At 34.6% G+C, this 11,501-nt stretch overlaps 3 pseudogenes; 1 reads left to right on the top strand and 2 right to left on the bottom strand.

Annotated features, from left to right (window-relative positions):
• LOC102258107 overlaps positions 1 to 5,325 on the bottom strand; it is a 7,081-nt pseudogene extending 1,756 nt beyond the window's left edge.
• The window catches only part of LOC102257796, a 21,391-nt pseudogene that overhangs the window by 2,531 nt on the left and 7,359 nt on the right, over positions 1 to 11,501 (bottom strand).
• Positions 11,163 to 11,501, top strand: part of LOC102251590 — a 1,192-nt pseudogene continuing 853 nt past the window's right edge.

Below are 11,501 nucleotides of genomic sequence, written 5' to 3'. Positions count from 1 at the left end.
CTGTGTTTTTGTCGCTCGAATGAATTTTATTATTTCTTCAAGGTTCTTCACATACATACACCTTAAGAGATATCAAGTAGGCGTAACATGTTCTCAAAAAATTAGGGTTGGCACACAGAAGAATTTTGAGTCAGAGATTTTGCTGGTTTTGGCACGCATTCACAAAAAGGTTGCCCACCCCTGTCCTAGGATCAAATGACAGTACTCTAGTAAAATCATTACCTACATCATCATAAGCAACTTTGTGTGTAAAAATGTTGAACCCAGAGTAACATTTCATTGATGGTATTAAATTTTATAAAAACAAAGTCTTTAAAATATACTCCATATTTTTACAATATTTTTAAATCAACATTTAATAGGTAAAAACATAATCATGACAAGCTGAGGTATTACATAGAGATTTGCTATCTCATAGCAAAGAACTTTCATATTTTAAAATGATTTACATATTTTTCTTTTATAAAGACAAATGCCCAAAATTTGTTTACCTATTTTCTTTTTTTAAATATATTTCTTTATTGATTTCAGAGAGGAAGAGGGGAGAGAGAGATAGAAACATCAATGATGAGAGGGAATCATTGATCGGCTGCCTCCTGCACACCCCCTACTGGGTATCGAGCCACAACCCAGGCATGTGCCCTTGGCCAGAATCAAACCTGGGACCCTTCAGTCCGCAGGCTGACGCTCTATCCACTGAGTCAAGCCGGGTAGGGCTGTTTACCTATTTTCTTGATGAGACTGTTTTATCATTAGCATACTACCTAGCAAGATTTTTTTTTAAAAAAAATTAATGAACACCAAAGTCTGAGCAAATTATTTTATGGATACTGACAAACTGATCTAAAGTTTTTATGGAAAGCCAAATGACAGAGAATACCAATATGGAAAGAGAAGAACAAAGTTGGAGAACTGATGATACCTGACTTCAAGACTTACTATAAAGCTACAGTAATCAAAACAGTGTAGTATGGGCAAAAGAATAAACAAGTAGGTCAATGAACAGAATAGAGGACCCATAAAGAAACCCCAATAAATATAGTCAACTGATCTTTAAAGGAGCAAAGACAACACAATGAAATAAAGATAGTCTTTTTCTACAAATGGTGCTAGAACTGGACATCTGCACGCAAAAAAATTAATCTAGATACAATATTTTCACAAAAATTAACTCAAAATAGATTATAGACCTAAATGTAAAATGCAAAACTGTAAAACTCCTAGTAATACCTCCTGGTGATATCTTTTTAGATGAAATACCAAAGACATGCTCCATAAAAATAAAATAACTGATAAGTTGAACTTTATTAAAGTGTAAAACTTCTGCTCTGCAAAAGACAATATCAAGAGAATTAGAAGAGAAGCCACAGACTGGAGAAAATACTTGCAAAAGATACCATCTGGTAAAGGACTGTTATCCAAAACATGTAAAGAATATTTAAAGCTCAACAAGAAGAAAATAACTTGACTGAGAAATGGGCAAAGATCTGAACACACACCTCACCAAAGAAGACATACACAATGCAAATAAGCATTTGAAAAGTTGCTCCACACAGTGCACCTGAAATGCCTCACTCAGGTGACAAAAGAGGTTGAGAGACTGGGCCCCACAAGACATCTACTACATAAGGTCACTCTACTAAGACTGAGAGACATAGCAGCTCCATCTAATACATAGAAACACAGGGAATCAGCCAAAATGAAGAGACAAAGAACAAAACACCAGAAAAAGAACTAAATAGGCAATCTACAGATGCAGAGTTCAAAACACTTCTTATAAAGATGCTCAACAAACTTAAGGGAAGAATAGATCTATTCAGGTAGAACTCCAACAAAGAGATAGCAAACATAAAAATGGAGATAGAAAACATAAAAGGGAACAGTAAAAAATGAAAAATAAAATAACTGAAATGAAGATACACTGGAAGGAATCAACAGTAGATTAGATAAAGGAGATGAAACCTTCCACATCCAGTGGAAGAAAAGAAGAATCCAAAAAGAAAAAGAAAAAAGAATCCCCCCAAAATAAGGATAGTTTAAGAGGCCTCTGGGACAACATCAAGCATACCAACATTCACATCTTTAAAAGAGAGAGCAAGGAATTGAAAACTATTTGAAAAATATATATATATTGACAGAAAAGTTCCATAACTTGGTGAAGGAAATAGACACACAAGTCCAAGAAGGTCCCAAACAAGATGAACCCAAAGAGGCCCACACCAAGGCACATCATAATTAAAATGCCAAAGGTTACAGATAAAGAAAGAATCTTAAAAGCAGCATGAGAAAAGCAATTAGTTACCTACAAAGGAGCACCATAAGGTGGTCAGCTTATTTCTCAACAGAAACTATGCAGCCCACAAAAGATTGGCATGAAATCTTCAAAGTGATGAAAAGCAAGGACTTACCAGTACAACCATGATTACTCTATCTAGCAAACCTATCATTTAGAATTGAAAGACATATAGAGTTTCCCAGGCAAGAAAAAGCTGAAGAAATTTATCACCACCACAGTAGTATCATAAAAAAAAATTAAAGGGTTTCTTTATGAAGAAGAAATAAGATTAAAGTATGAATAATAAAATGACAATAAATACATATCTAACAACAATTACTTTAAATCCAAATGGATTAACTGTTCCAATCAGAAGATACAGGATGGCTAAACAGGTAAGAAAACAAGACCCAAACATATGCTCCTCTTGGCTCTCAGTTACCCATCATTGAGTTGATTGATTCATGGCACCCTATCATCATCAGTATCTGAATGGCCACTATTTTATTTATACTTTTTGTTGTTGTTACTCTCTTTTATAATATATTTCCAATCTCATTTCTTCTTATGGCTTCCCCCACAATATTGGAACTGCACTGAAAATAAAAAAAAGAATTGAGGTTTCTACGATGTTAATTTTCCCATCTATAAAAATGGCATATCTCTCCATTTATTCAGATATTCATTCATTTATTTAATATATTTCTTCAATGCTTATCATGTTTCAAACTCTTCTCTAAAAGCTGTGATCACATTAGACAAATTTTGGGGGGTCTTTTAAAATTTTTTAAATATTTTTCTGTGTTATCCACATTTTGTTAGATAATTTTCTATATGCTTCAAGTTTTGTTGTCATAATAAATGGCATAAGATTTTTTATTTTGGCCCTAGCTGGTTTTGCTCAATGGATAGAGCGTCGGCCTGCGGACTGAGGGGTCCCGGGTTTGATTCCAGCCAAGGGCACATGCCTGGGTTGTGGGCTCGATCCCCAGTGGGGTAGATATAGATATAGATATAGATATAGATATAGATATAGATATAGATATAGATATAGATATAGATATAGATATAGATATAGATATAGATATAGATATAGATATAGATATAGATATAGATATAGATATAGATATAGATATAGATATAGATATAGATATAGATATAGATATAGATATAGATATAGATATATAGATATATTGTTTGTTACTTCTCACCTGAGGATATTCTTTTCATTGATTTTTTTTTTTTTAGAGAGAGCAGAAAGGAGGGAGGGTGGAAGAGAGAAACATCGATGTGAGAGAAACCCATTGAGTGGTTGCCTTTTGCACCTGCCCTGACTGGGGCCAAGGAATGAACCCGTAACCCAGGTACATGCCCTTGACTGGAAATTGAACCCGAGACCTTTTGGTCTGTGGGTTGATTCTCAACCACTTCACCACACCAACCAGGACTCCATTATATTTTTAATTGGTTAGTGCAAATATAGAAGAACTCTGTTAATTTTTTTTGCCTTTTTGCCATTGTAACTTGTATTCTTTTATTAGTTTTAACAGTTTGTTCATTGTCTTAAGTTTTGTCTCTTCCCTTCCAGTTCTTACATTTTTTATGTCTTTCTTGCCTTACTTCATTGGCCAGAGATAATCACTTCTGCAAGAATTCTAGAACTACCCTCTCAATAATTTAAACTGATAATGAAACCACCAATCTACACTTTGCAAACTAGCTTTTCTTCTTCTTCACCTCTTCCTCCTCCTCCTCCTTTTTCTCCTCTTTCTTTCTTCCTTTCTTCCTTTCTTGCTTTCTTGCTTTCTTTCCTTTTTCTTCTTTGGAAAAAAAGGTCTATTGTATCTTCTAGAATCTCTCATTCCTCAATATTATTTTTTAAAATCTTAGTCCAAATATTTTCAGGATTTTCTAAATGAGATTATGTGAACATTCCTTGAGGCCATTTTGTTTGCTAAATGCCATGTTTCAAGTTGTCTTATAGAGAAATTCAGGTTAAGTCCTACAGATGCTGGACAAAGGTAACCAAGGAAATTTTATATGAACTTTAAGACTTTATCTAATAACAGCTGTAAATGAAGGTCACACATATTTATTTAATTTCTAGTATAGATTTATTACCATCACACTATCATCTTCAGAGTTGGCGTCTTAAATAACAAAGAATGGGAAGAATAGAATGCATTATAAAGGCTATAGAGGTAACAACAGATGTTAATAAGATGCCAAATAATATTTAAAAAAATGAAGAATTCTGAAGTTCAAGTTCATTTAGTATGTCATGGTTACTTAAGAGTAAAATCAGGAGTTAGTGTCTGATTTGTACCTGTTGTTTAAAAAGATGCTTTAACTTCTATGTATGATCATTTTGTTACTTTTCAAAAGCACTAAATTCCTGTTCAATTGAAAACATTTCCAAAACAAACCAATTGGTCATTTCATGGACATTTATACATTTGTTTATGAATCAATTATTGTTAATTACTTGTATGTGCTTCTTTTCATTATGTTAATTCTGTGTATCATTACACTTTTTGTTTTGCTTGGCTGTATTTTAGTATCTAGTAGGCTTGTTATATTGATACCAAAACAAATATTTGGCACATGTTTAAAGTGGAGTATAACTCAGAATGAATTTTAAATGGTTTCTTGTGAAGCCAGGAAAATTGTTGCAACACTAGACACATAAAAATATGTTTACTCGGCTAATACATGTTAATATTCATTGCTTGGGTAAGAAAAAATTACTAAAAAATATGTATTTATATATTTTATATATTTACTAGTATATGTTTATATATAGGTAACAATTACAGAAAAGCTGCTGCATTAATAGGAATCAATAAACTAATCAGTTTATTTCTCTCTACTTTTTGCTAAAGAGAATATTGAGAGAAAAATGACAAGAATGGAGAAGGGAAGCAAGACATACATATACTATACTTAAAATATATTCTCCAAGATCATATTTCATTGTTTAGGTTATAACATTTTACTCTTTTCTCCTTCACAAGTTTTATTTCCTTACCATCCTCAACAGTCACTTCCATACTCACTCAAGAATAATAGTAATTACATCAAGAAAATAGCAATTGATACTATCTTATTTACTGTTTTCATCCTGAAATGTATAAACTATTAGTTTAAGTTCTTTTTCTGCTGGATTGGATTTAATTAATAACTTGGATCATTCCATTTTTCTATAAAAACCACAATGTAACCCTGAGGATAAAAAGAACTCATATTAAGAAAAGAAGAGAGCAATAGCCATACACTGAAAGGGGTAGTGCTGGTTAAAAGCACTAAAAGCAGAAATATTTCCAGTTCACTCTTCTTTAGCTTTTTCTAGAGGAACAAATCCAAACAGTGTTATGACTTATGTTTCTTTCTTTCACTTTACAGATGCTGAAAACTTTCATTTCAGGTTTCTATCTCCTAGAAGTGGGGTGAAAAAAAGCTGGTTATTATTCCTAAACCCATTGAAATTGCATTTGTGGCATCAAAATGGATTTTTTTTTAGAGCAGGATGTTGGGTTGACAGTAAAGCAGCTGCTCTGCAACAAACGAAAGCAAAAATTAATAAGAGACCTTAGCAAAAGAAAGACTATTGGTTTTGCACACCCAGAGCAAATTGGCTGGATTTAGAAGAGCACACTTTGATCTTTTCCAGACTAATTACTGCTCTGTGGTTTGACTGTTTTGTGCATTATTTGCCCTTCATACAAAACCGAAACTGCTATGGTACACAGCTGTAATACAAATGAAAATCTGACATTCAGTAAACAAAGCATGGCAAGGGTCATTCTTTCAGCACAATAAATGCATAATACAATTTTAGAATGCCTTTTGTATAAAAAAATGACACAATTTAAGGCAGTTTTGAACTCAGAGTAGGCAGTCAAGGCTGTTTGTAAAGGATAGAGAAATTGCTCCCAACTCTGACCTATAAATATAGATTGAAAACAGTGTATTCCAACATTGCAGAAATGCTGAGGAATTTACATATTTACAGAAATAAATGTGTCCATTTTTAGAAGATGGTTTTTCATTTGTCTATGAGGTTAATTGGGAGCAGATTTCTTAAGCAGCTGTTTGCAGTAGCAATAATGATGTTTATTCACCAATATGATTCTGTATTGGCTTCTGGGAAAGAATTCAGATTTTTTATATGTAGACTTTATATTAAAGTATTTAATGCTATATTTACTTTTCAGTAAATATAATGGATTCAATAATAACATTTTCAGCAAATACCAATTAAATCATTTTAGTTTATATTATTTATAGACCACCATAATTATTAAAGCATAAATCTCTTTCTGCATAAAAATATATATTTAGATTATAAATGGGCCATCCTTCTAAAGGGAATCCTTTTAAATAGTTTGTATTTAAACATGGTTTTGACAATCTCGCTAACATTTTGTACAATAAGTTATCATCGTATGACTAACAACTGGAAAGCATTTATCTGATAATACTTGACCCAGTTTGTATTTAACCAGCTTAACCTTTAGAACTATACAAACTTTACCCAATTTTTTTTCAAACACACATTTATGCAACTTCAAATATACCTGCCTTTTAAAGTCAAAGGACTTAGCAATTTTACTGTTTAATGCTGAAATATTTTAAATAGAGAGAAATATTTGATTAAAGAAGCAATCTATTAAAAACATTTCTTGCTTGGCTGGACAGAAAACATCATTCTTTTATGCTTTATTTCTATCTCAAACTTTTGAAAATAAATGGTTCAGATAATACAGATGATATAACTCATTTAATTAATCATTCTTTAAAAACGGAAAAAATTTTTATAAAGGATTGATTGATAGCCAACTATCATAACCAAGGGAGTACACCATGGATGTTAAAAATTGGAAATATTGAATTCTTTTATTCAATCATTTAAGAATACCACACATTAGATGTTGAGCAAGCTTTCTCTTGGTCATTTTTTATTGCTATATTAATTGCTATATGAATTATATAAATTTTGTGACCTTCAGTGCCTCCACATTTTGCTTTCAAAACTTAGCTGGATACATCCTTCATATGCACCCAAAGCTGTTTTCTAAATGCCTGTTTCTGTCTGGCTCATTTGCCTTTACCTAACAGAACAGCTCTCCTGGGGGCGATGGTGGTGGTGTGGGGAAAGGGACGAAGAGTAGTTACCTATTCACAGAAAGAGACTTGAGAGTTCAGCACAATACAATTTCACAATATGTTTAGAAGAGGCCCAGTGCTGCGGTGCTAAGCACCATGTAGGAAGGTAGATAAATACATAGAGATAGAACCATAGACCTCAGCCAAGTGGATGGAAGAATAGCAGAGAATCTATAATGCTTTCTACTTCAGTAGCAATCAAACCCAACCTCTGCAAACTAATCAGCCTGCAACACACTAATAGAGATAAGAGAATATTGATTCCTGGAGAGCTCACCTATATTTTATTTTCCCCTTAAAAATCATCACAGAATGCTATTCTAAAATGTAAAGATTTTTCCTCCACAACATATAAAACAGACTAGTTCCTTTTTGCTAATATTCTAGGATTGTCTCAGAATGACTGCATACAGTACCTTTGTTTTCATTTTAGGGAGAACATTATTAAATAAAACTAAAAGCATTATTTGCCATGCATTCTTTTCCTCAAGAATGTTAAGAGTCTTGGGGTTATATATGACTCCATTTAGTGTGCTTTGTTTTCTATGACCATTGATTTTTTTAATGTTCCTTTCCATTTACTTTTGTCCTAAGTCATGCCTTCAGATTTGGAAACTATCTCCAAAAGAAGAAGAAAAACTTTTACTGTTCCCTTTTCAAAGTAAGTTTTCTTATTAAACACCAAATTAAAGTCCCCCTTCTAACTTACCTTATCAAAAATTAAAAAGAAATAACGTTCATCAAGGTAGAACTTTTTAGAACAAAAATTGAAATTCTGAAAACAGAAATTAGATTTTATTTAGTGGTAGAAGCTGCTTTCCATAATGTTTTCTTAATTATCCTGTAAAATAATAAAGAATTCTTTTGTGTGCTGTACAACCAATTATAGCCTTGAGATTGAAAGACTTTTTGAATCTCCTCAAATGGTTAATGTTTCAAATTTGTGCTTTGGGGGTTATTATAGTCACAAGTTCTGTTTTAAATTAAACAGTTAATTACAAGGAAGCCATACATAAATAGCAACGTGCATAAATCAGAATGAATAGCAGGGGCTCTGCATATGTCCCCTTTGCCCACAAGACTCTTAGAACAATTTTTTATCCCAGGAGAAAGCTGAAATTTGTCCAGTAGCAACTCAGACATCTTTGCTGAATGTGCAAATTGGCACCACTATCACCAGCACGCTTTAGTATGAGAGATTGGCAGCACTTGTTATCTGCCTCTAGAAATACCCCCTACAGCAAAGTGTTCTCATAGGTCATTCTGAGACTACTACCAATATTACCCCATTTCCTTCAGGCAAGAACCTAACTTCATCCAGACCAAGAAAGAAAAAAAAAATTCTCAACCTTTGAGTGAAATGTGAGTGCTTTCAGGAAATCTCATAAAAAAAATTTTTTTTTACTCAACATATAAGGCTTTTAACTGCTCCCCAAACCATTTTTCATCTCCTTAAGGTTGGAGGTTACAGGGTACTTTTTAAAATGGATTTAACACTTGCTGATGAGTAAGAAAATTAAAGACATAAGTGGCCAAGACTGGATGGCAGGGCCACTACCAAAGACTTCACACAACCACTGTTCCGATGCCTGCTTTCATTTCTGTGCATTCAAATGCTTACAAACAAGATTTGACATTTTTCAGAATTCAACTGTAGCCAGAGCAGAAGATGGCACATTCTGAGCATTCCATCATCAAGCGAGGGCTAGTTATAGAGCTGATGGCTCTCCCACCTTACGAAAGTTATTTCACATTTCTCTTCCCCATACATAAAGTAAGGATCAAAATTAGCTTTGTGGGAGAAAGCCTGACAAACTTGAATAAATAAAATTATCTTTAAATGGTTTGAAGTCAGGTTACAATTTGAGTTAAAAATAATAATACCTTGAACACGTTTTGATCTGACATCAAAGCCATGGGAATGTAATCAGCTGCTTTTCACTTGAACAAATCCAGTAGCAATCATGCTTATTAAATACTTGCACATGGTTCTGTGATAAAAGTTGTACTGTCATCCAGAAGCTAATTATCTCAAATGAGGAGACTGCAGATAAAAGTACTTCATAAAGTATAAAGTATAAAGTACTACACTTGCAATAACAATAGTAATAGGTATTAAGTGCTTACCCTGTACCAGACAGTATGTTTTCTACAAAGGTTTATTTAAACTTTCCAGCAACCATAGGAGATAGATGCTATTTTCTCCATTTATAAGTGATAAACCTGAGATTGAGAGATACTAAGACACTTGCTTGTTCCACACAGCAAAAAGGAGAAACCAGGAAAAAGAAGCCAAGGGCTGTCTAACTTCCAAAGGATTGTGAAGGCAGTAATGTTGACCTTTTCCCCTATTAGAATATGCTGATTTTGTCATGAATGACAATTTTTTTTAATTTATTGGGATTACACTGATTAATAAAATTAAATAGGTTTAAGGTATATAATTCTATAATACATCATCTGTATTGTATGTATTACATTATATGTTCACCATCCTAAGTCATGTCTCTTTTTTTTTTTAATATATTTTATTGGTTTTTTACAGAGAGGAAGGGAGAGGGATAGAGAGTTAGAAACATCGATAAGAGAGAAACATCGATCAGCTGCCTCCTGCACACTCCTTACTGGGGATGTGCCCGCAACCAAGGTACATGCCCTTGACCAGAATCGAACCTGGGACCCTTGAGTCCGCAGGCCAACGCTCTATCCATTGTGCCAAACCGGTTAGGGCAGTCATGTCTCTTTGCATCATCACTTATTTCCCCTTTACTCTATCCTGCCTCCCTCCACACCCATTTTCCTCTGGTAATGAATATACTGTTGTCTATCTAGGTGGTTTTTTGTGGGGTTTTTGTTTTGTTTTGTTTTGCTTAATCCCTTCACCCTTTTCACTCTAGCAAGTGATACATTCATAAAACATTTGCACATAAATATTTTTTCTCTTTTAAAAATATTTTTCTCTTCATATTGCTTTTTAAAAAAATATCTTTATTGTTGAGAGTATTACAGATGTTCTCCTCTCTTTTTTCCCTCCCATTGCTCCCTTCCACCCGGTTCCCACCCTGCCCCACACCTTCACCACCTTATTGTCTGTGTCCATAGGTAAAGCATATATACATGTAAGATCTTTGGTTAATCTCTTCCTGCCCCCTCCTTCCCCCTTCCCTCTGAGATTCATCAGTCTGTTCTGTGTTTCCATGCCTCTGATTCTATTTTATTCACTAGTTTATTTGTTCATTAGATTCCTTGTTCATTTATTTTTATTTTTAGATTCAATTGTTGATAGATATGTATTTATTGTCATTTTATTTTCATATTTTTTATTTCTTCTTCTTTTTCTCCTCCTCCTCCTCCTCCTCCTCCTTCTTCCTCTTCTTAGAGAATACTCGTCAACATTTCATGTAATACTGGTTTGGTGGTGATGAGCTCCTTTAGCTTTTTCTTGTCTGTGAAGCTCTTTATCTGACCTTCAATTCTAAATGAGAGCTCTGCGCCCTAGCCAGTTTGGCTCAGCGGATGCAGTGCCAGACTGTGGACTGAAGGGTCCCGGGTTTGATTCCGGTCAAGGGCACATGCCTAGGTTGAAGGCTCCATCCCCAGTGGGGGGCGTGCAGGAGGCAGCCAGTTCTCTCTCCTCATTGATGTTTCTCTCTCTCTCTCCCTGTCCCTTCCTCTCTAAAATCAATAAAAAAATATATTTTTAAAAAAATAAATGACAGAATCCTGCTTGGTCCCGAGGCAGCCGTTTAGCCTGCCGCCTGCCTGTCTGTCCCCAGAGCTGAGCTATGGAGAGAGCAAGTTTGATCCAGAAGGCCCAGTTAGCAGAGCAGGCCGAACGCTATGCGGACATGGCAGCCTTCCTGGAGAGTGCTGTGGAGAAGGGGAGGAGCTCTCCTGGGAAGAGCGAAACCTGCTGTCCGTGGCCTGAAAGAATGTAGTGGGTGGCCAGAGGGCTGCCTGGAGGGTCCTGTCCAGTATGGAACAGAAAGGCCAGGAGGAGGGCTCGGAGGAGAAGGGCCCAGCGGTGGGAGAGAACCGGCAGAAGGTGGAGACTGAGCTC

Source organism: Myotis brandtii, unplaced genomic scaffold (genome assembly GCF_000412655.1).
Source record: "Myotis brandtii unplaced genomic scaffold, ASM41265v1 scaffold194, whole genome shotgun sequence".
NCBI lineage: Eukaryota > Metazoa > Chordata > Mammalia > Chiroptera > Vespertilionidae > Myotis > Myotis brandtii.
The sequence above is the reverse complement of the archived record's forward strand: the minus strand, read 5'-3'. Positions and strand labels throughout refer to the sequence as shown.